The 26386-nt window shown below is 43.5% G+C and overlaps 1 long non-coding RNA gene across 1 annotated transcript in view; it reads right to left on the minus strand.

The window, feature by feature from the left end:
* Positions 1-25932, minus strand: part of LOC138581917 (uncharacterized) — a 336680-nt gene extending 310748 nt beyond the window's left edge. The window contains exon 1 of the long non-coding RNA XR_011304870.1: positions 25784-25932. This is a non-coding gene — a long non-coding RNA (uncharacterized lncRNA). The remainder of the gene's footprint in view (positions 1-25783) is intronic.
* Positions 25933-26386: the final 454 nt, after the last annotated feature.

Here is a 26386-nt window from a genome sequence, read left to right on the forward strand (position 1 = left end):
CACTGACCACCAGAACTTACAATATTTGAAAACTGCCAAAGCTCAATCATCACGTCAGCTCCGATGGGCTTTGTTTTTTGCTGAATTCGATTTTGTAATTACCTACCGTCCTGGCAGCAAGAATGGCAAAGCGGACGCTCTATCCCGAATAGGAATGGGAGAAACAGATACAAACTCAGAACCTGTACCGATAATTCCCGAACAAACAATTCTGGGCATGACCTCTTTACAAACACTGGAAGACATTCAAGCTAGAGTTAAACAACTCCTGGACCCTACACTACAGCCTTGCAGGATTGGATTCAAAAGGGGTCTTACTTTACTGTCAATGATGATCTACCTTACTGCCAAGGGCGCTTATTTCTACCACACAAAGAATTACAAGAACTGGTTATTTCTCGTTATCATGATACTCTAATAGAGGGGCACCCAAGTATTGCCAAGACGGAAGAAAAGGTTAAACAACAGTTCTGGTGGCCCTCTTGGCGAAGGGACATTAAATCCTTTGTGATGTCCTGTGGCGTTTGTGCCCAAAATGAAGGTAAAAAAAAAGACCAGCCGGCCTTCTTCAACCCTTAGACATTCCACCGGCACCTTGGCACACCTTGTCACTGGATTTTATTACGGACCTGCCTCCTTGTTATGGATATAACACTATTCTTGTTATTGTGGATTTATTTTCCAAAATGGCCCACTTCATTCCATTAAAAGGTTTACCTTCAGCTTCTGTCCTAGCCAAGGAATTCCTTGAAAATATCGTTTGTTTACATGGATTCCCGTCCATACTAGTCTCTGACCGGGGAAGCCAATTCATTTCCCATTTTTGGAGAAAGTGTTGTCAGCTGGCACAAATCGACGTAAGATTATCAACCAGCCACCACCCTTAGACCGATGGTCAAACAGAGAGGACTAACCAGACCCTTGAACAATATTTACAGTGTATGTTGCATCAATCTGAAAGTAATTGGAAGGATATTCTTTGGATTGCCGAATATGCATACAATAATTCGGTACATTCTGGAACTGGGCAAAGTCCTTTTTATACCTTATATGGGCATCACCCTCGAACCTCAGATCTTGACTCGCCTCAAAGCCTCGAAATGCCCGCAGTAGACCATCTGCATTCTACAATAACTCAAGCTTTCAAAGAAGCAACTACACATTTACAGCAAGCCAAGAGAAAATACAAGAAGAATGCTGATCTCCATCGAAGTGAGGCACCTCTATACCAAATAGGAGACCAAGTATGGCTGGCTACCAGACACTTATCGCTCAAAGGACCTCGAACTTTTAACCCAAAATATTTGGGGCCTTACTCAATTACGGCCATAATCAACCCGGTGGCCGTCAAACTCGACCTACCAGCTAATATGCGGATTCACCCTGTTTTTCATGTATCACTTTTGAAACCAGTACAACCTGGAACCTGATTAATCAAGCCACCAGAACCTATCCAAATAAATGGAGAACCTGAATTTGAGGTGAATAACATTTTAGATTCCAAGGTGTCAAAGTCAAAACTTTTCTATCTAATAGATTGGAAAGGATACGGGCCTCAGGAAAGGTCTTGGGAACCTAGTGACCATGTACATGCACCTCAGTTAATAAAAAAATTCCACCGGAATTTCCCAAACAAACCGAAACCCCCGGAGAGAACAATCTTGGGAGGGGCCTTGGGGCGGAGTGCTGTCATGATGCCTACTCCCGGAGAACCAGTCCAGGACCAGCGTCCCCGGAAGCAGACATCATGTTCCCGGGGAAAAGGCCAGCAACCCCTAGTAGGGGCCCTTTGGACACTGTCCTGGCGGCCTTGGCGCCAGGCTCATTTTGGACCTCAGTCCTGGCGCCATAGGCGCCAGGCTCATAAAGGGAGTGTTTATGTGAACTTACTTGATGCAGACCGTGCTGCAAGATCCAGACCTCTTTGAGGCCTGAAAGGGACTATTTTACCTGTGGGACTATTTGCCACTCGGGCGTGGCCGGGGAAGAATACGTACCTGGAACTACTTTGGGGGCTATTTAAGCCACGCCCAGACAGCAGCTCACGCTTCGCGTTGTTCTGCACCTAGCAGCTGGACGCTCACCGTGTCTGCTCCTGCATCCTGACTCCAGCCACGCCCGCCTCCATCCTGGAACGCCTGAAAGGAAAGAAGAGAAGGGAAAAGGGGAACAGAAGAACATTACCTGCTTCTACCCGGAGTCCGGAGTCATCACGCCGGCGATCCTAAGGGAAGACATTTATTTTAAAGATGCATCGCGTTGCTCGCTGCAGCGCCGCGTTCCACTCACCTGTTCACGAGGCATCTCCGTGCTCCTTAGCGACCATCTGCACGATCCGCCGCATACCTGCGCCTAAGGGGGAAGAGAAGAACAAAAGGTGAGCAAAAGGAACATATTGAGGAAAGCCAGATTTTCGCCATAAGACTTACCTGATTATTGTTGGGAGAATCTTTCCTCATCTCGGGTTGGCGCCGCTTCTTCGGCAGTACCGTACCCCGGCCCCTATGGGGAAAAAAGACACACGCATTAGTGGGTGAATATAAGGACATTAAAGGAACCACCCATCATAAACTCACCTGAGTTTACCTTCGGCGAATTGTTTCCTCTACGCGAAATCTTCACTCAGCACCTGTGATAAAAGGGATAAGAGACGGACTACTGAATATAAAGGCAAATAGAAAAGGAGGCCAACTCTTGAACTTTTACAACAGTATACTTACGGCACCTTGCCAGGAAAGTCAAGTAAGCTTGGATCCTCACCAATCCGAACACCAGTGAAGTAACTGGATATAATCGCACCCCTGCACCAGAAGCAGGATGGAGAGCTCTTCCTTTCAAACCTTAAGGTGAGAGTTAACAGGGAATTTCGGAGGTGGTCTGAGGAGAGTGAAAGAGGGAAGTGGGAGGCCGACGCGCTACTCCGCAGGTAGTTAATCCCCTTTCTCCATCTGCAGAAGGATTCTCCTGCGAGTCAGACAAGCGAGATTTGGGGGTCCTGTCCAGTCGGTCTTCCGAGTTCTGCGCATCACCTTAGAAGAGGCTGCAGCTGTCCAGACCTGGTCAGCGTCTCCGTGGGAGTCAGGTGAGCGTTACAATTATACGATAGTCGTAGCTTGCTCCCATCTTAGAGTTAGGTTTAGATTAGGCGTTTATCTCACCCATAATAAAGTTCAATAAACACCCTTGAACTGTGATCAATTGTGTCTGTCTTTACTGTCACCATGAGTTCCTGACAGTTGCTTTACTTTTCTAGAAGTGAGTAGAAGAGTGGGTTGCTAGGATTATATTCAACTACATTATTGCTAACATTTGGAAATGCATATTGTTTGACTATGCTATTTTTTAATTTTAATATATTATCCCCACAAGAGAATACATACATATTAATGCTAAGCAACAAGAATTAGATCATCCTTGCTGTGTTTCTATTTTATGAGTATAAAAGGCACTATATTGCAAGTGTAAACTGTTTTAGTGATAAAAGTGTTAGGGAAGTGAAGCTTAACGTCTAATGCTAATCATTCCGAGTTTGGAGGGCCTGGTAATTCCTCCTTCAGTGAACCCGGGCCCGGACCTTCCCCTATCCCATTTGAGCCCCCATAGGGCTCAATGGGAATGGGTGCGGGAGCTAACAACGGGCCGATTACGACCGGCCCTTTGTTAGCTCCCTGGTCCCAGAGCGGGCCCTCTCTGGACGTCTGGTAAAACCAGACGTCCAGAGCGGGTCCCGCGAGGGGACCTCGTAATAGTGCAGAGTGAGTTTAACGGCGTTGGCACCATTACTGGCGCCGTTAAACCCATTCCGCACATCTTTTAATGAGGCCCACACTTCCCAATCTGACCTAAGGATCACTGCCTACAACGAAACATTAACTGTCGAGAATATAAAGGAAGACGTGGAGCTCCAAAGGTAGTCACTGATACGGCTGAGTCATGTCTCTCAACTTGTGTCCAATAGGCACAAAGACAATACTTCAAAGGAAACAGAGCGGATAAGAAAACATGTACTCTTCCACAAATACAATAAAAAAACATAGAAAACACGTATGACAGGATATCAACTTTAGAAATAAAATTCATATTTAGAACCCTGAGACACTGCTACTAAAATAAAGTCTTGGTAGGTTGCAGGAAGCGAGAAACATGCGTGGACGTTGTAACTTATGAAAGTTTGTGCTATAGATTTGTCTCTGAAAAAAGATCATGGGTGTCTGTATATTTAATTGAAATAATGTTTAACAACGTGACTTTGGAGGGCTATGACTGGATGACGCTAAATCAATATTATTATTGAGGCTGCCCTGCCCAATTAACCACTGACTTCATTTAACAACATTTCTTGGGGTATATTTGACCGAGCGTTCACCCCCTCCACCCACCCTCCTCCACACACACACACACAAACCCCGAAACCCTCAAATGTATCTGGCCTGCTTCCTGCACTCACTTGGGCCTTTATGGGGGAAAATAGCAATGCCCCTCTTCATACAAACGTCTGCAACCACCACCACTGCTTGATGCATAAAGAAGTACTGTTATTTCTCATAAATGGAAACCAAATATAGCTAGGTAAGGTGTAAAATCTCTATTCTTGGTGGACTAGCATCCGTTAGAGCAAGCACATGAGATGCGCCATCACAGAAAATTGAGCTTAATAAGGAGAGGGTGGGGGGGGTACGCGGAAGACAATTTGCTCACCCAGACCCTTCCTTTAAGAGTAAGGATTGTGACGAAGAAAACAGATGAGGGCGAGATGGGCAGCAGTATTATTAATGACTGAGGTTTACACTGCAAATACTGCAGGAGTTGCCTTTTCCTCTGAAAAGCCTCAGGTTCGGTTATGTGTTCATTGTGGGTGGATACCTTAAAGGTTAAGCACTCAATTCTCAAATGGGGCAAGACTGTACTTCACCAGCTGGAATCCCAGCAGGGCTGACTCAGCCCTTCATCCTTGCATGGTCGACAAACTGAGTACCATTAAATCAGGTAATAATAACAGATAACATTACAGCATTAGGGGTGGAGCAATCCAGAGTGAAGCAATATATAAAACAAACTGATATTCATGTTGATTTGATGTGCAGATGGTGGACATATAATGTATAACGACAAGATACATGTATCAAGCAATGACAACAAGCAGGTGGTTTGGTCGCAGAGGCTCTTCTGCAGTGTGTCTAGGTCTTGAAAGTAGAACAAAGTTATACAAGCCATGACGACAGTTGGAGAACTCAAATTGCCCTATGTCAGATGTACAATTATCAACCATTGCAAGCTTTTGGGCTCATGTCATGTTGCATCCTGTGATGAAGAATGACAGATACAAAAAATACCAGGATTTGCAGAAGATGATTTGAGTGGTATACATATATGTAGGTTTCCATATTTCATTTTGCAACACTTACGCATTTGTTATGTTCTTGAGATTTATACCATGCACTGCTGCCATTTGCATTGCTTCCAGGTGCTCTGTTGGACATGACACAGAGAGGGGGTATGGTTAGTGGGGAGAAAGGGAAAATGCAAGCTAACTTTGCTTTGCATTGATGCACCTAGTCCCCCATGCTCTATGTGTGGGTTTGTCTCTGTGTTGAGAACATAGAGGCATCTCTGTCTAGAGGGGAGCCTTGCATTGCCCAGGACTGTGAAATGTAAGGTGATTGGCGAAGTATAGGATTCTCTTGTTTGATATCTCTTAGGAGGGTTACTGAATTGGCAAGTGTAAGTGGCTTAGTTAGTATGTGTGTAAGTTGTTTGAGCATGCATGTTGAGATGGTTAGTGTGCAGAGGTTTGTTGAGGCCATCTGGGCAACTTGGAGCATCCATGACAACATCCAGTAGTGGTTGTCTTCGGGTAAGATATTTGTGAGATGTCCTGAGGCACCCTGGGGTGGGCCGGTATTACTGGCAGTGGCCAGTGTGCAGCGTCTGGTCCTTTATGAGAATGGAGTTACACAGGGAGGAGTAGAAGGCATAGGAAGCAAGCAGAAGTGGGTACCTAATAGAAAATGGGTGACAATAGTCTCCGAAGAGAGTTCAGATTAGGGAAGATAGTGCATAGTCCAATCCTGACAGGGTCTCTAGGAATAGGTCATCATGCTACAAGCCAAGGTACAATATCTAGGAGACAATCACATGAATGGAATTGGGCATCAGAGAGCAAAAACATGGTATAGGTGGAATTACAGGGGGCGAAATCACAGTGGTACACAAGGGAGTACAACCTCAGGGGAGCAAACCTATGGTGATACAGAGTGGAGCATACATTGCTCTAGGACACACAGAAGAAGGTCCCAATGGAAAGAATCACAGTGGGGCATCTGGGAGTGATATAGTGTAAGGTAGAACGTGGGATGTGAGCAGGTTAGTGAGAGGCGCAAACAATTAAGTCACGTACAGCAAGACATAGCATGGCATAGCAATGCATGATAAGGCATAACTAAACAGGGTTTGAAATTGAGAGGAGCCTGGTTACTTTGAGACCAACAGCTACCAGGCGCTACTTTTGGCTCCTCCGGCAATTGGTGTCTTACAAACATGCGTACATGACATTAACTTTGAGTATTTGAGAATGCTAATAAAGAAGAATTAGGACACATCTGGTACATATTTAAACAGAATGAATCGTACATAATGGACAAAATGTTAAAGTGTGCATCTCATGTAAAAGTTAGATTTGCAATGCGCTGGGTCTCACTCCTGGTTCTCCATCAGTAGCTTCTGCTTACTTGGTGATGCCTGACACCTAGGAGCTGGTTTTAATTTAATCTTAATTTCGAACCATACAAAACATTAGAAATTGTAGCAAAGCATAAAAATGCCTTGCAAGGGAAAATAGAATGGCCCAATCCCTACACTCCTACCACTGGCGTTTCCAGAAAGATTCTATGTCCCTTTCTCACTTTCTTTTTTTCTCTCTCTCAAATAGCTACATTATGCACTGTGCTACCACAAGGATTTGGGAATTGGCAGCTGAGGGGAGGGTCCTGTCTGCTCATTACTATAAGGACAGTGTTAAGTGTTATAGGAGGCATTAACTTTAGGTTCAGGGCGATGGCTGCCTGACATGGAAATCCCAAGCACTCACTTCACCTCTCACAGTGGAAAATAAAGCTAAGCATAGATTATTTTAGTTCAACATATTATTAGAAGTGTTTATCTGTTGCCATGTATCTTAACTGTGCAATTTGTGTATTTTGTAAGTAACCTCTACAAGACAGTAGTGTAGGCCTTGAAATGCAATACTTAAATACTTGTACCAACTAAAGCTTGGAAGGCAAGTGGTAAAATGTGCACAGTGGGGTGAAGTCCCTGCTTCACTGTTTAGCCAAAGTGTGTGATTCTAGTCATAAAACGTGATCCTACTCCTACTTAGCTCCAGAAAGTGGAGTCCTTATAAGTGACTACATTCGCACTATTTGAAAAAGACACCCTGGCAGTGGGACAGATTTAATGAATAGGAAAAAAATGCTGTACCCGCATACTGGTCTGTTAGCGCCCCCCAAAGCCATCACCTGGAATTGTATTATTATTGCACTCAGTCTTAAATCACTTGATTTGACAGGCAAATGCATAGTCTCAGCAGCCTATGATGTACAGGCAAATGTATAGTCCCAGTCTGTCATCTATCCTAGAATCTTTGGTCCACTAACTGCGGCAGAGAAATTATATCCAAGACAAGGTAGCAATACTCAGAGGTGGATGGGGATGCAGAAGTTACTCAAACATCAATAATCAAAACGACTCAGGAAGTTGGCAAAAGTGTGTTTCTGTTTTATTATCAATTGTCTAAAACAGGGAGTACAACAGACATCATCCGACGTCGCTCAGCATCGCTCAGCATGATCTCAACACATTTTTAAAAAAACATTTCTTTTATAATAAAAACTCGTAATTGTTGATGTCATACTACATGGCACGCTACAAAAATTTATGAGTAACGGTGGTTGGCTTTCAGGAAACATCTAAGTATACTTTCTATATAGCTGGAGGTTGTAATTGGGTACCTAAAGTCAGGTGGGCAAATTAGCACATCCCAAATAACTGGTCATCATCATTGTCACTAAATACACGACAATTCATTGGTTACACAAACTATAGTGCTCTTCATTACATGACCCTCTATGATTGGTTTGGCCCCCTTGTACCCCTCAAGAATATTCCTCACTCTAGCAGCACACAGGCTACCATTCCAGATGCATGGAGGTTCGGCGTGATCATGCCTCCCCACCAATTAGCTCAACATCTATCATCACTCCTACAGTCTGTCACACAATTAAGCATTCAACTTGGCCTTGTAGAAGCTGCTTGCGCCTGAGAAATAAAGGGAGTGTGGCATTGTTCTGTCTCTCGGTTTCGGTGTAGCTTGAACCAAGCTATTTTGATCTCACCCATGTGACTCGAAGACCACTCTTTTGAGCCTTTTGCAGCATTTAATCCTATTAAATGATGAACTTTTGACGCCTTCAGTGTTTTTTCATAAGCTTCAAACAGGAGTTTGTTCTTTTCTTATGTTCGTTGTAGCCTTTTTTGACAGGCATCCATTTCACTGTGGCCTTGTCTACTTGGTACTGGGCCAGACAAGCCTTTCTCGAAATTCGCCTTGCCATTAGTAATTTCCAACTGTGTCACACACTGAAAATCCTTGTCACTCATGGGATTCAAGCCTGCTTAAGTGCGTTGTGGAACATCCATGATCTGTACATTCCTACACATATACATTGGCGCATCGCTGCAATCTAATTCACTACATAGTCAGCCTTATCATTACTTTTCCCTACTTGCGTTTCTGCATCTGTACAAGTGTAAACTGATTTACATATTCTTCAGCGTTTCTATAGCATGAGCAACTTCATCTCGAGCCCGAAATGTTGCTAATCTTTACCACCTCTTCTTCAGCTCTTAAAGAATGTGTATGTTCATTTACTCGTTCATCTTTTCTGGGCACATTAGTTCTTACTTTACATGACATCATCAGGCTCTTCTCTCGCTCAGATACACATTTCTTCTGGCACTTCATCCAAAATAACACTATGTCAATGCACATTTATGTATGGTTTTCTCATTGGGAACCTTGTCTCGAAGATTTTCTGCGGTATAGGCATTCTTACTTGAACTACACACCTCGTCATTTCTGTTTCCCATCATATAGGTAACATGGGGGCAGAGATTTGAGTGGGGGTATCTGACACTACCAACCACTCTCTCATCAATTTTCACATCAGAATATCATTGTCTGAAGAAATGCTTCTTTGGAACCCATATCTTTATGACTCCCTTCAGGCATTAGGCTGATTTCACATGTTCGTTAACACTCCAAGTCATAAGTGAGCATTGTCCATTGGGGCTACAGTAGATCCATCTTCCCACATACTTTTTGCGGTGTCTCGGATACAGAAACTTCGTTCCTTCAGGTGCATGAATACTGGCTTTTACGTAGTCTCTGATTTCTTCATCTGTCAGCTCTTTCAGTTTACCTCCAGCTTCAACATCAATCACAATCACTCTGCCAATGGTTCAGCAACTAACGTGGCAGGGTTCACAATTTTACACCTAACTATTTTGATCGCGTGATACTATATTACCACTTCATAAGCAGAAGCTCGTTGAGATGTCAATGTACCTTTCGGTTTCTCTAAAACAGAAAACAAAGCATGCTCAACAAATAGCATCATGGAACACCCCATTGCTTTGGTAGCATACTTCTCAATTGTGAATGCTGTGGCTGCCAATGACCATTCACAAGGGAAGTGACCCCTCATTACTGGGTCTAAAATCCCACTGTAATATGCCATGGGCTTCTACCCCAAACGTAGTTCTCTGCGTGAGCACTGTGTCATGACTGTTCCGTTCGTGTGCGGAAATAAAAAGAACTCCTGATTCTGTTGTGCCTTTTTCAGAGCTTGCAGCAATGGTCTTGAGTATGAACTATAATCAATACCCATGCTCTAACATAATTGCACAGTCCTAAAAACTGTTGTATTCTTTATCATGTGTGCTTTCTCTGTTTTCAAAATCGCCTCAGCTCTTTCAGGTGTAGCTTCTATCCCTTAATGTAAGATTAGCTGTCCTATATACACTTCTTCCTGACAATACTGCAATTTTTCTTTGTCCACCTTATATCATTTCTCTGCTAAAATAATAATTAGCTGAGTCGAATCTCATCTACACTCTTCGTCTGATGTGCTGCAAACTAAAATATCATCTACATACTGCAACACAACACTTGGCAAATCATAATTGCTTAAGTCCATCTGCAAAACCCTATTGAAAATCGATGGAGATTCACAATACCTTTCGGGCAAACGTGTTCTTTTCAACTTAGTCTGACGCAGCATGAAAGACGTAAGATCTTGGGAGTCCTTATGCAACAGGGTTGTGAAAAGCACATTTTTCAAGTCAACCACCATGAAATAACCTGCCTCTACCGGAATACTACATAGGATCATCGCCGGATTTGGAACTAGAGGAATCTCTGCCTCTACAATCTGGTTAATCAGGCGCATATCTTGAATTAAACACCACAACCCTCCTTTCGATTTTTTAATCAGATACACTGCAGTATTAAATGCTGACTCTGACTCTCCTTTCCATCTCTTAATTTCTCTTTCTATATCCAGGGTCACATTTGGTCGTTCATTTCTCTCACTGTCCCATGGGACTTTGGAAATCACATCTTTCTCCAGAGCTTTCTCTGAACTCTCGTCACTGCTATAAGCAGGCAGTTCATACATCGGATGACTATATCCTGCCGCTCCTTTAAGCTCTCCGAGTGGATACACTCCTTCATCTTTTGCATCATCGGTATTTACTTCAGGCGAGGTAGGGAGAGCAGAAGGCTAAACCCCCCCCTATTTACACTGGTTAAGCATCCAGTCTTCGGGAGGTGGATGTCCCGTTCCTCCTGGTACACCTTCCAAAGCTCTAAGCTAGCTAGCCTTTGCTCCAGCTTTTTTCTTATGTATGCAGTGTGCAAATACGTGGTCATGTGTTGCAAAGCCACTTTTGACAATGAACCCCCTTGTGGCCACGGCATGAACTTTTATTTGCTGTACCCTTAAACCCATTCTTCACTATATTGTTGAAGTTTAGGTGCGTGTTTTGGCAACTGCTTGCACAAGTGTATAAGCGGAGCAACATCCTCCATCGTGACAAGTCTCATACGACTGTCAATACTTACCATACCTTTCTCAAACAACACTTCAAACAACACAATATGAGCGTGCACCAATCACCGCAGCTCCAAACCTTTATATCTTACTTAGCTTCAATCTACCTACTCAGTCAATACTCTCAATAACTAAATAAATATTTTCTTCTCTCACCTCTTAAACACCATTGTATTACTTTGTTGCTCCTCAACACTTACCTTTTTCTTTACATACACATATATAACATACAAAACACATAAACAAACTGTCCGGCCCACATTTATCTCCTTGATAACGCGCCTCGTGGCTTCTTTATCACCCCCAAATGACTCCTGATAGGGAGTTTAGTTTTTTTTTAACACAATCTATTTTGTTTGTCACCTGTATCATCCGCCTCAGATTTTAAAACAACCTCTTCTATCATTCCTGAATGCAGGCCTCTGGGCTTATCCTATGGAACGCTCCTCGTCCATATACCTCTACTCAATATTCCTTATTGCTAACCTAATGCCCAACCAACCCTCCGTTATTTCTTCCCATTGTTATTTTCCCCAATACACTGTACATTTTGCCACATTTCTAAATCTACGCACCATTCGTTTTTCAGCTCCTGACCCTCGGGATCATCTCCTCCTCAACCAGCGGCTTTAACGTTCGGTCTACTCAGCCGCCTGTAGAAACCGGGAGGGGATTCCATGAAAGAAGGCCCCATCCCACCTGTCTCTTTGTAACTTGTAAGATTTACTAATGGGTGCTATCTACAAGGAGCTTCCCTTTCCTCCAGCTCAATGGCGGAGGACTTCCGATAGTCAGAGAGACTTAAAAGCCTACTCTGTCGATGGGGTTCTTTAACCATCCTCTGCTACCATGTCAACTCTTATACCCAAGAGCTCTTTAAGAAGAGGTATCAATTCTCAGAGCTGGATGGGGATGCAGAAGTTACTCAAACATCAATAATAAAAAAACGATTCACGAAGTTGGCAAAAGTGTGTTTCTGTTTTATTATCAATCGTCTGAAACAGGGAGTACAACGGACATCATCAAACGTCGCTCAGCACGATCTCAACAAATTTTTCTTAAGAACAGTTCTTTTATAACAAAAACTCGTCATTGCTGATGTCATACTACGTGGCAAACTACAAAAACGTATGAGTAACAGTGGTTGGCTTTCATGGAACATCTAAGTATACGTTCTATGTAGCCGGAGGTTAGAATTGGGTACCTAAAGACAGGTGGGCAACTAAACCCATCCCAAATAACTGGTCATCATCATAGTCACTAAATATACGATGATTAATTGGTTACACAAACTATAGGGCTCTTCAATACATGACCCTCTATGATTGGTTTGGCACCCTTGTGCCCTCTAGAATATTCCACCAATTAGCCTAACATTTATCACTTCTACAGTCTGTCAGACAATTAAGCTTTGAGTTTGGCCTTGCAGAAGCTGCTTGCGCCTGAGAAATAAAGGGAGTGTGGCATCGTTCTGTCTCTAGTTTTCTGTGTAGCTTGACCCAAGCCATTTCGATCTCACCCATGTGACTCGAAGACCACTCTTTTGAGCCTTTTGCAGCATTCATTCCCATTAAATTATGAACTTTTGACGACTTCAGTGTTTTTTCATACGTTTGAAACAGGAGTTTGTTCTTTTCTCACGTTCATTGTAGCCTTTTTCAACAAGCATACATTTAACTGTGGCCTTGTGTACTTGGTGCAGGGCCAGCCAAGCCTTTCTCGAAATGTGCCTTGTCATCAGTAATTTCCAACTGCGCCACACACTGAAAGTTCTTTTCACTCACGGGATTCAAGCCTGCTAAAGTGCGTCGTGGAACATCCATGATCAGTACATTCCTATACATATACATTGGTGCATCGCTGCAATCTAATTCACTACATAGTCAGCCTTATGATTACTTTTCCCTACTTGGGCTTCTGCATCTGTACAAGTGTAAACTGATTTACATAGTCTTCAGCATTTCTGTAGCATGAGCATCTTCATCTCGAGCCCGAAATGTTGCTCATCTTCACAACCTCTTCTTCAGCTCTTAAAGAATGTGTATGTTCTTTCACCTTGTTCATCTTTTCTGGGTGTGTCAATTCTTACTTTACATGACATCATCAGGCTCTTCTCTTGCTCAAATACACATTTCCTCTGGTACATCATCCAAAAGAACACGATGCCTTCACACATTTATGTATGGTTTTCTCAATGGGAACCTTGTCTCAAAGGTTTTCTGAGGTATAGGCATTCTTACTGGAACTGCTCATGTCGTCATTTCTGGTTCCAAAATTATAGGTAACATAGGGCGGAGCTTTGAGTGGGGATATCTGACTCCACCTGTACACCAAGCCCCTAATCATACACCTTGTACCCAGACAAAGAGTTGCGGGTGCGTGGATCTGGTATGTTATAAATTTCAAAACCTCTCTGCCTGATCTCGTCAATCGAAAATAAGATTCTCTCTCTAGTTAGCCTAGAACTAACCGTTACCTTCATCACATCACATCTCTCCCAATCACAAAGTTATATTCGATCGATATCTTTGGAACAGATTTTATTTAGACTTGGTATATCATTTAAGATAGCCAGGACCATGGGTCTGTTTTATTATTTTAGGTCAGAGTCTAGGAAAATAGCTTCCATAATGAAACTCTCTGAGAGTTCATTCTGGGGCTCCGGCTCCATGGGCTGTGACCAAGCACCACCTTTAAAGTATTTTTTCTTAAAAACAGAGATGGTCTCAACCTGTTGATGCTTCAGATTGATATTATTAATAAATTCCCTCCCCCCCAGAATGTATCCGCTTTCACTTCTTGGTTTCAATTGCACAAGCTGCAATCATTTTGCCAAATTGATTCCATTGCTCTTCTTCTTAGCATGAGACTCTGTTTCTTTGTCGGCCATTTTGCACTCTTTAAATGAGGTTGGGCCCTGCAGCATTCTAGCATTACCAATCTTAGAGAAGGATTGATCATTTTGTATTGATTTCTGGTAAAACAGACCTATAATTGTTTCTCCCAACACAGGCACATTGGGGATCAGTTGAGTGGTCTATTCAGCAAAAACCAAGGGAGCTTTTAAAACAGGAAATAAACTCTCATTGACCCCTCCTGCCTGTATAGAGACACAACCCTCAGATTTTGCCGTCCAGATCTTGCTGCAAACCCCCCCCGATGCGTAGCCCCTTCTGGTATTCCCACGTGGGCCCCTGCAGTGGCAATAGCCAATTGTTTTTCTCCCGACATTGTAGAGAGCCATGGTCTGTGGATCTCAAGAAGAATTTGTCCTGCACAGGGACCGTGGGGTGACATAAGGAGGTTGAAGCCCGCTGTGGATTTCTAGTACTAAAAGACGGGATTTCTCCGTCCTTATAGAACAAACTTGTACCCTCAATATCGTTTAGAGTATTTGGAGACTATTTCTTTGCATCCTTTGGGTTTTGATAACATTCTTTGCTTTAAAAATATTGGGGCTAGCTTCACCCCTTCTTTTATAGTTTCATTATTTCTCTTTTTAGAAGGACCGTTGTCTGTATGCTAAGTTATTGCTTTTACAAACCCCTGGGATGAGTTACTATTTGCTTTCTTGCTCTTTTGGTTTTTAGTTTTTTCCCCTGAATCCTTTGGGTTTTGAAAAAATTCCTTGCTTTTAATGTATTGGGGCTACCTTCACCCCTTCCTTCATAGTTTCATTATTTCTCTTTTTAGAAGGACCGTTGTCTGTATGCTCAGTTATTGTTTTTACAAATCCCCAGGATGAGTAACTATTTGCTTTCTTGCTCTTTTGGTTTTTAGTTTTTTCCCCAAGTGTTCATACTTCCTCAAACCTCTTATCCCCTTGCATTTTCGCGGGCATTATTCTCGTTTTCCTGGTAGAAGTGAATTTCTTGCAAAGGAGGAAGGTTATCTACAATCACTCCATTGCTTCCAAATGCAGACGTTCTTCCATTACTTCCGGATCAGCAGGAGCATCAAGAAACGAGGAGGATAACAACCCTACTTCCCCTGGAGCACTGGAACCACGCTTAGCCAGTGTTCCAGATTCAATTGAACACTTAAATCTGCCCCGTTTAATAACAATTCTACCAGAGGTTAAGCACCTTCACATGGGGACTTCGAGCAGGGATTTAACTTGCTACTTGCCATGGAGATTATTTGATTTCAATTTTTTTTGGTATGTTTATAGCAGACTCAAGCACTTTTTCATGAAAAGGTAGCGAGATAAAAAAATTTTGTACATCCACCAGATTTTTTACGATGCCAAGAACTTCATTTTTAAAGAAGCGCTGCACTTCCTCTTTTTTAGGTAGAGATTCCATACGTTTTAAGATGTTATTTAATTGTTCTGAGTTCTTCCTGGTTTCTTCTTTAAGAATGTCAAAAACATTTAACAAATATGATAATACAAATGGGCCCATAATTGGGCCTGAGGAGTTAGAGTATTCCGAAGCACTCGAGTGTTAAGATGCATCGAGGACACATGGTGTTGGTTCTTCAGTTGGGGTGTCGAAGAGTTCTGGGGTGTTGGACAGAGAGTCTTGGGTGGAGTAGTCTCGAAATGTGCCTTTACCTCCCCCCAATACCAACGGCTCCTTTTGTTCTAGATCATTAGGAGCGCAATTCTGTCCTCCATTTCTTGAATCAGCAATAGGGGGAGATAGTTCAATGTTCTCCACAGGATTAAATGGAAAATATTCTCCAATTGTCTGCTGGATTGGTGAAATATTTATGGTGAAATCCAAACTGGGCAAACTAGGTACACTGTCAAAAGATTGATCCAGACCTTGGGGGTCATTACGAGTTTGGAGGTAGCCATGGTGCTATTAGCGCCATGGCTGCCTCCAAAATCGTTTCCGGGTCCGGGTTCTCTGAATGGGGACTTACCGGGTCATTTCAACCTTGGAGGACCCGGTAAGTCCCCATTTACAAAACCCTTCCCCATTCCCATTCGAGCCCCCATAAGGGAATGGGAAGGGAGCTAATAAAGGGCCTGCAAATAGCGGGCCCGTTATAGCTCCCTGTTCCCTGAGCGGCTCCCACTAAGGACGGCTGGTTTTACCAGCCGGCCTATGTGCGACCCGGTAAGGGACCTCGGAATGCGGCAGTAAGGGGTTAACGGCACCGGCATCCTTACCGGTGCCGTTAACCCCTTACCGATGCACTCGTAATGAGGCCACTTGTGTTGAACTCACATGTTCTTGGTTAGGGACCAATTTTGCTCTATGCACTAGGGGAAGGTCAAATCCGTTACACAATAATTCTGTTTCACCCGTGGGCAAAGAGTTTAGAGAATTGGCTGACGATGTAGTGCCCCCTCTGCTATGGCTACGCAGATTCATGCTTGCCAACAAAGCAGTTGTCTTATTTCTGCACTCACCCAGTCAGGTCCTCCCAGTTTAAGGAAGGCATGTTATGAACAGTAGGGCAATCACAAATGACCACATTTCAAGGATCTTTATTTAACTTCAAAAAGGGTTAAAAAAATGCCTATCTAATCCTAAATCTAAAGATGGGAGCAAGCTACGACCATCAAATGAAAATAACACAGTCAAGTGGTGCCTTGTCAAAATAAAATGGCCTATACTGATAGACCTATTGCCAATCCTTACCTCTAAATACAAATAGTGTGGGAAACAATCTTATATAATAATAATAATAATAATAATCTTGGCTCCCGAAGGATTTAACTGCAAATCAGAAACAGTAGCAATACGTTCGGCCTCCTCCTAGACCTGGAACAGAAGATGCAAAAAGACATCAAAATCCAGTGGAAGGGGTGCTGAGGTTGGGGTCTTGCAACACACGGGGCTTCCATCACCTAAATCTGGGAACTTTTGACATACTTTGTCTACAGGAGTCTTGGATGACGGAAAAACCTGCGATGGATGTTTACGACATATTTTTTGTCCCGGCAAAAAAAGGGGCCCCGAGGCGCCCGTTTTCAGGTTTAATCTCAGCGATACGCTCGGGTAGCGGGCTGCATCTTCAAAAAACACTGATTACAGATCTGTACCTACTGGCTATTTTAGTACGATGGGATCAACACACGAGCGAAATGGACAAGAACTTACCAACCCCTATGATTATCACGAACACTTATTGGAACCCACAAGCTATGGACAATAATACTTTCCTATCTACGATTGACCAGGCCACTGATGAAGCCTATACGGAACATCAGGTCTCCTACGTGATCATATGTGGGGACTTAAACGCAACCAACCTCATTCAAGAAGACACGGCAAAGTGGAGGCTTCCTAAACTCCAAAGAGAAGAGAGAGGAGAAAAGTGGTCACATCTCATGACCTCGAGAGACCTTCGGAACATGGGAGACCTATTTCGCCATCCAGAACGGGCCCCAACGTGGGAAAGGGATAACTCTAACGCAGACATAGACCATATTTTTGTAACAAGGATACTAACACCCCAATCTGTTTCCTTTGAGGTAATAAAGACAAACCCGAGTGATCACAACCTTTTGGCCTTCACGTGGAAATCTTGATCAATCCAGAAACTACCAATGACAACCCAAATAGAATGCAATCCTCAAGAACTCGCCTCAAGTTGTCCACCAGATCCATTACGAATATAACAAAAAATTTCACCAAGAGGACAGAGGATCTTCACGTTAAAGATGCCCTAATAGCTCCAGACTATCAGCCACTCCTTGTTCCCTATAAATCTAATGGCAACAAACAAAAACCTTCTTCAACTTCCCACAGCCATGCCTACTGTCAGACTCTTGTAGGGAAAAGACAGGACCTTTGGAAACTGAAGCGAGTGGCCCAAAAACACCCTTTTACCTTGAATCTCGAAAAGCTATGTATAGCCTCAAAAACATAACAATAATGGGTGAAAAACCAATGCTTGTCATTATATCAACAGAATTCGGAGGAAATGTTAAGGAAAGTGAGTGGCCATAACCCTCGTGAGTTCTGGGCCCTAATCAGGTCTGTCGACTCCCCAGTGGAGGAGGACTTGTTGAACAACATTGGTGAGGAGACGTAGGTGAAGTTTTTCAAAACACTATTCCAACGGACCTTAATACCCATGACTGCAGAGAAAGAAGACCAAACTGAACGATGGGCTGATTTAGGAGATATAGAAGACATAAGAGATGTTATCCGTAAGCTAAAACCATCAAGAGCCCCGGGACGGGACGGTATAACAAACAGCAATCTTAAACAGCACCCAGAGGAATGGCCGATCTTTATTAGCGTGATCTTCAAAAGATGTACAGAGTCGAATGTAATACCAACATCTTGGACCTCATCCATCGTTGTACCTATATTCAGAAAGGGATACAAAGAGGACCCAAGAAACTACTGCCCCATTGCGCTATTAGACGTGATTGGAAAGGTTTTTGGGGCCCTGCTCTTGAAACGCTTTCAGCTCTGGGCGAGTACTGCATTATGCGCCGATCCATTCCAAATAGCATTTACAAAAAATATTGCGACCAGTGCCAATATCATGTTCATGAGCGCATTGAAGAGCAAGATCCTAGAAGGGGCCCCTTGAGTTTTCGTGGCCTTCATTGACCTTCATTGACCTGACTCAAGCCTTTGACCAGGTCAATCGGGAAAGGCTATGGAAGAAATTAAGTGTGTGGAAATGCCCACCCGAAATCCTTCAACCGATTCACGCACTCCATGAGAACACCAAATTGAGGGTACGCTTAAGCCAACAGGGCTGGCTTTCTGAGGAAATACTAGCAGCGAGAGGAGTCAAGCAGGGCTGCCCCCTGGCGCCGGCTCTCTTCATTGCATATATTGGCGACTTCAAAGACTCTGAGGCTACTATAAGATATTTTCCACCCACAATGTGCTCAACAAAAACCATGTGCCTCTTGTACGCCAACGACATGATACTAATGGATCACACACTATTCAGCCTGCAGCGCCAACTCGACAACTTGGTCAGCTACATACGTGCAAATGATCTGGAAATCAATGTTGGCAAAACAAAGATCCTGCTCTTGGAAAAACCGCAAAGGAAAAATGAAAGACTGACATGGTTTCTTGAAGGTACAGAAATTGAAAAGGTCCATAAATTTAAATATCTCTGCGTGACCCTCGACTCCTCCAAAACAAACATAGCAATGCAACAAGCCCTCTTTGATAAAACGAGAAAGCTGACTGCACCAACGAGCGCACTGGACAAAAAATATGGACGCTTTTCCTTAGTCCCAGTGATCCGATTATACAGATCCAAGGTGGTTCCATCTATAGCCTATGGCAGGCAGGCCATCCCTCAAACATCGGAAAAACTATGGATCCATCTTGAAGGCTACTTTTGGAGATGTGTTTTAAGCCTTCCAAAATGCTCATCTATGGTGCTGATCAGACGGGAACTAAGCCTCCTTTCCCTGAAAGCATCTATTGAAAGAAACAGCATGATGCTTTACAGAAAAATGTTGTTGACCAACTGTTCGTGTATATTAAGCATGATCAGAGCTGAAACAACAGGAAACAGGTGTAACATGCTGAAAGCATGCGAACAAGGATGCAAAACAAAACTGGATGAAATTCAAACCAACAAGGCAGAGTTGATTCAAAACCCTATGAAAATAAAAAGAAAAATGGAAGATCTTCACTGGACAAACACCTTGGACTCTGCTATATCGACATCTCACTTACCATCACAGTCGAGGAAACTAAACTGCGTTCAGAACTATTTAAAAAGAAAATCCAAACAAGTCATTAAGGAACACTTTCCTGAGAGCCCGTCTCAATCTTTTGGAAACTAACGAGATCCTGGCAGTTAGAGGCTTGGCAAACTCGAATAACTGCTGTTACTGCAATAAAGATGATCAGATTGAAACAATACGGCACCTGCTTCTTACATGCCCCGGAACCATGACTATAAGATCAAAATATCTGACGCTGCATTTGACTTCTGCCTACACTCAAGAAGAATCTGTGTGGTGGGAAAGACTAATTGGCGGGAGATAAAACAACCTCGGTAATAGCAACTGCGCAGTTACTGAGACAGATTCTAGGTGTAAGCAACCAATAAGCACAAACTGAACTTATGTTGTATGCAGAGAAAGTGTTTCTCTCTATGTTTCCCGTGCATCTGCAACTTTAACTTTTACTTTTACCTGCAACATTTACATTTTATTTATGTTTGTTCTTTTTCTCTTGTAAAAATCGCTAATCCGATTAAACCAAGTAATAAAAAAAAGAATAATAATAACAATAGCAATTTTGTATTTATATAGCACTACAAACCCCCAGGCATCTGAGCGCTGCTCATTACTACTACCCATGGTGTGTGGTGCTCATTTACCAACCTCGGAAGGATGAAAGGCTGAGTTTGGCCCTGCCGAGATTCAAACCTGCGTCAGCAGGCTCTGCACAGATGTCAAAGCGGGCGCACTACTAGCTGTGCTGTTCAAGAAATTATATGTCAGGATATTCAGGCCATTGAACTCCCTTCGCTGTGTTTTCAGCACGGGGCAAGGTGTCACACTCGAGCTTAGCATAGTCTCCGGCTTCTCTGGCACAAGGGTGCAGTTTAAACATTAGCATCAGGACCGTCCATGCCCAAGTCTCTTTGCCTTTCAAAGTCTCTTCTTTCAGAGAGCCTAATGCGACAAACAAACAATAAGGTATTTTCCTCTCAGGATTTCACATGCACTCAATTTCTCAAGTGATTCACTATTCACCTTGTATCCACCTCAGCCAGGCTCAGGTCACCTTTAACACAATGCTCGTAGGATTTTCATGTATCCAATTCATGTATCCAATTTCTTGGGTCTTTCACGGTGCACCCTGGATCCTCCTCCACTGGGCTCAGATCCACTTTGACACAATATTCAATAAATCTCCCTCCACCGGGTTCGAACCAATTTAAATTTACTTTGACACAAACTTGCTTCAACCCAAAGCTCTGAGCTGATCTCCCTTGTTCAGGCTTAAACCAACTTTATCAACTTTATCTACTTTGTCATCAACTTTCTTTATTCTATTACCATCAAAGAGTTTCGATTGTGCACATGATTTTGCTTGACCTGTTGCAGGACCACTTCGATTCACAATCCTTTGTCACTCTTTCGCTTTTGCCACCTCTCAGTTGGATACATTGCAGAGACCTTCGAATGAGCACGCACATTGTGCCGGACCACTCTGTCTAAGGTATCGTATCTTGGTTTCAAAGATCTGTTGTCCAATTTTACTTGCGTTGGTTATCGCAAGCGTTTCATACACTGTTTGCTTCAGCGTTCACCATACAATGTTGCTGCTTGCAACCTTGGCTTCAACACAGACTGTTTTGGTATCAGCCTCCCAACTCACTGGCTGTGTTGATTTCAATGGTGCTGCTTTGTTGTAGGAGCCAAGGACAGTACCACAACATCAGGCGATTCCCCCACCTTGATTGTCGAAAGTCTTTGGGTTGTGAAGGGGTAGGGGTTTGAGTTCGTAAGTATCCTACCTGATAGGATGGAATAAAGGTATTACAGGGAAGAGGATACTGCAGCTCCCCATCTGACATCCCACTCCCCGAAGACCCCTCACCCAGGTGATCCTCCCGCACTGGTCCAACCCCAGGAACTGGATCCAAAAGTGATGGCCGTGTCTTGGCCACCTGGATGACAGATCCCCGGGGACTAGAGGGTGAGACACCTTCAGGTTTCTCACAGAGTCCACGTTACAGATTCCCACATGTTGCTCAAGGGACAGTGCACCCCTGATCCCGCAGCCAGGGAACACACAGCAGGCACAATGTGTGCACTCTGTGCAGTCTGTATGTATTTAATGACTTGTGCTGACTCTTCCTCCACGTCAGTTGACAAACAGCTTGATAGACTTCCACCAGCTGGGAATCCAAACGTGTCACCACAGTAACCACGGAACACACTGCAGGCACACACCGCTCGCTCCGCGCAGTCTCTAGGCATTTAATGACTTGTGCTGACTCTTCCTCCAGGTCAGTTCACAATCAGCAAAGATAGACTTCTTACAGCTACGAATACAAAAATGCCGCCACAGTAACCACGGAACACACTGCAGGCACACTGCCGGAAAATATATTAACATGTGGAGGGTGGTGTAGGGAGGAATGTTATGGGTGGAAGTGACTGGCGGTAAACACACATATTGGGGAAACTAATATAAGGAAAACTACTAATTTACCTTGCGAAAGTGTTATGTAGCATACACTGTCTTTGTGAGTAGGCCTGAATCCTGAATTGAATTGAATTGAACTTTTTTTGTACCGCGCTCCACTGACCCTGAGGCTTAAGGGGGCCGACATACAGACAAATACAAAATAACATTGACACAAAGCATATACAAAGCAAAATACAAATAGATAAAACAGTTATAAAGGGACAGGCCTTAACCAAAATCACTGCTACAGCCAACAACTTATGAAACAAAAACTGATCAGTTCATAACAATTCTTAGGTTAGTAGGTGAGGAAGAGGCTTGTAATTTTACATCCCTGTTCAGGTACGTAGGGAAATTGCTAAGCCCACAGCCTATAATGATGCACTTGGTGTTGTCAATGGAGCACCAATTGTCAATCGTAATTCTGCGCAAGACCTTCAAGTCCTTAGTTCTAACACAATTGGGCCCCATTTTTTATTGAGCCAGGCTAAAATGTTATTCTTCAAAGATTCCCTGGATTCCGGATGACTCTGTTTGGGAATGTTGGTAATAATCACGTTTCTCGAAACTCTGTATGTCTGGGTCCAAAATCCTAGCCATAGTTCTCTTTCTTTGACAGATATCCTTAGGCAAAAAGGGGGCCAGTAGAACAGCCAGTTTAAAAGGGGCAGAGAACCTTCCAATAAAATCTCACCCACTGGGCGAAGAGCAGGGAGAGCTGCCTCTGCCTGCACAGCCGGCCCTGCTTCAGACGTCTCTATGGGATCTGTTTGACAGCCCGCCTGAGACCTCTTCTGAGCAGAGGTTTGAGAGGCTTTTTCCAATTATTCGGGTACCTCTTGACTAGTCTTCTGGAAGGGTGATAGAGACAAAGAAGGAGCTTTTTGGCCCAAGGAGGCCATCCATGACTGAAATTCCCCAAAATTAGCACATGCTGCAAGGTCCCGCAGCACCTGATTTTTAAGAATTTGACAGTTGTCTAGTGTTTTGGGGTCTACCAAGAGTCTATCCATTCTTTCTACCAATTCTTCTCCTACACATTCCCTTTTGTCGCTTGGCTGTAGTAGATGGATTTGGCCTCCCACAGGAACCTTAACTTCCTGTAACACCTCAATTATTCCTTCTTTGGACATATGAGAGTCTGGTACCTTTGGCAGTAATTGCAAGGAGATAGAAGAAAGGCGACAAACAACACTCTTAAGGTCTGTTTTAATTGACAACAAATTAGAAAGCAGAAGCTGCTCCTTTTGAAGTTTTTGCCTCCTTTTGGCACTCATTGCCAAAGCTTCCGATAAGCGGCTGCCACTTCTGTGGTTGCCCAGGGAGGGTGATTGTGGGGAACAATCAACCCTACCCATACCATCATACTGTATGCAGGCAGTCCTTGCCTTGGATCCAGAGGCGTTTTCGGGGGTAGTAGGCAAATCTGTGCCTATATCCCTGCTGGGCATGGTATGCGACATAGTGCCAGAGAAACAAATCAAAAACAGAGAAACAGGAAAAATAATAAAAGGCGCTTAACACATGTAATTGCACTTAGATCGTCCAGCCACTAACCACCACGCTATGTGGGGGATACCAAAGGCAACACGAGGCTGCCAAAACTAAGGCAGGCCCCCTGAGTGTGGCTTGCAGAGCTCGAGTGACCCAGGCAGTTGTGCTAGTCTCTAAAACCAGCAGGCTGTGTTGGAAACACAGAACAAAGAGGCCTCTTCTCTTGCTTGATTGTTACATTTCAATCCCCAGGCAAAGCAGGGAACACAAACATACAAATAGATCCAGTTAGAACTTTGTACAATTAGATAGTAATGCGAACAGCCAAATGGGAGAAGGGCTACAGCCCAGTACGAAGGCCACACTCATGGGAGCCTGGGCAGAGGTACTGAGCTGCCAAAACACGAGTTGAGATTTACGACACTGGCGCCCCCTTGAATAATGGTAATTCTATTTGAACTACCAGATGCCAAGAAATAAGACTTAAATCCTTCATGAACTGGATGGATTAGTGGGACATTTAGGAGGAATTCTAGGGCTACCCTTTTGGATGAGTAGCTGATAAAGGGGGAAGCAAAGAACAACAAGGTCTGTGATTTGTACCAGGCAGAGCTAAGGGTGAAGCCAACGTTTGCAGCGGGAAGGAATGATGGAGGTGCCTGTGTGTCTGGGATGAGAAAATAGTTGCTTTGTTTGCATGGGCAAGGCTGACCTCGAAGTTATCTGCCGAGTTCATGTTGCTGACCAGGTGCACATCACGTGGTTAGATTTCAAGACAGGGTGGTGCATTTTAGAGCTCAACCAATCACTTTACAGTACCTCGAGGTGAAGAGGCCATTGCCCAAGTGTGAAGAAGATGGAAGAAAAGATGATACGGCCAATCAAAGAGGGGTCTATATGTGAATATTAGCATGAAAATAGGCAGTAGCAAATGAGGGTGGGGGAGGAACACTGTATATTGAATACGTCATGAGTGACGATTTCCACGCTTATAATGTAATGTTTGCTTTGATGAAGGCAGAGAGCGCTCTGTGGGAGTGGCCTTATAATACCATGTCACCATTTTTCTTTTTGTATACAATATAAAGCTCTTGTTCTTCTCAAAAAGAGTGAACCAAGCCTTTTTCCCTAGTGGGTTGCTTTTTCTATGTCTGGTTGTTTTGGAGTTACCCTACACCTGTACAAAAGCCAAACCGGTTGCCCATGCCAATGTTTGGATTCAATTGAAGTAAATGTAATAACATGATTACTGGCAACTACAAAGTGTAAGGTATGGGTATGGGCTTGCTCAAAGAATAGAATTTTGGTTTGTTCAATTACTGTTATTTACTAATAAAAGTATTCATTAAGAGAAAAGGCTACGTTAATTATTTAAAATGAAGATGAATGCGTCATGTGTCCTAGATGGCTTAACTTCTTGGACTATTCATATAGGAAAATTACATTTTTAGCTACTGACTGTTTAGGGCCATGTAGAGTTCAAAGTGTATTGCCAATCAAAATGTTTTACATTAAAACACACAATTAAAAACACTGTTTAATGATTGACAGACAACGCTAATAAACATGTTCTAAAAAGATGTATGTCAAAAAGTATTTTGTTTAATTTGCATGCACAGTTGTATCAAAGATTTCTATTTATGAATATATTTTTTTGATCTTTCTGACAGGGACGAACATAGTGCCATTAGTTTATTAGCCAGGGAATGTTTTGTCTGGCCACAATGCAAAGAGGCATTGAACATTATAAATCAAAGCTTAAGCCCCGACCTGCTCCCTACCAGAACACTGCCCTTACACAACCTTCTCCATACTCCCTCCTTTTCACATGCAGCGCTAGTTCCTTTTTTCCACTTCCAACACTACGTTATTTAATCAATGTAAGGTGTCCAGGCTTTCTTCTTCCCGCTCCCTTATTCGGAATTACATCATGGCCCCTTCAATTCCAAGACTGAGAGAGCGAGAGAGAGATTTTATTTTACACAAATCCACTTGAATGTTTCTGTAAAAGCCGTCTCACCCTACCAATCTTTTGATGTGTGCCACCATCGCTGCTGGCGCTCTGCTGCCCGCGCCACCCCCTCACAGTCGGCTCCGGAACGTGCGTGTAATGCGGGTGACGTCAGTCCAGTTTACGATCAGCACACAGATTTGCATTTTAGCCGACCCGAGACTCCAGACTCCAGTGGTAACTCGGGATAGATCAAAACAGTGCTGCAGTGTCGCCCACTGGCCACCGCCCCCGCTAAAACCAGACGCACGGACTCCCGGGTGCCTGCCCCCCCCCCGCCCCCCCGCAGTTAACCCCCTCAGACTCTGCACGCACAAACTGCTCGTTCCTGCGCGCTTCGAACGCCTTTAACAGACTTTAATTCGCATCTCCCCAAATTGCAGGGAGTGATTTTGACCCACATCAGTTTCTCCATTTAATAATGTATGACATTCCGTGTGCTAGAAATTTACTTTAAATGGAAATGGCCACTGCTTTTAAACAGGTCGCCTTTTCTGAAAAAACTTTGCTCCACTTGCAAATGATAATAATTTCGTCATATATCGGGGTTCATGCGGGATCCTCGTCTTCTACTGCCCCGCCCCCTTCTACTCCTGCACCAGCCACCCTCAACCCCC

The sequence above is a fragment of the Ambystoma mexicanum genome, chromosome 3q (genome assembly GCF_040938575.1).
Source record: "Ambystoma mexicanum isolate Mex_15411 chromosome 3q, UKY_AmexF1_1, whole genome shotgun sequence".
Classification (NCBI taxonomy): Eukaryota; Metazoa; Chordata; class Amphibia; order Caudata; family Ambystomatidae; genus Ambystoma; species Ambystoma mexicanum.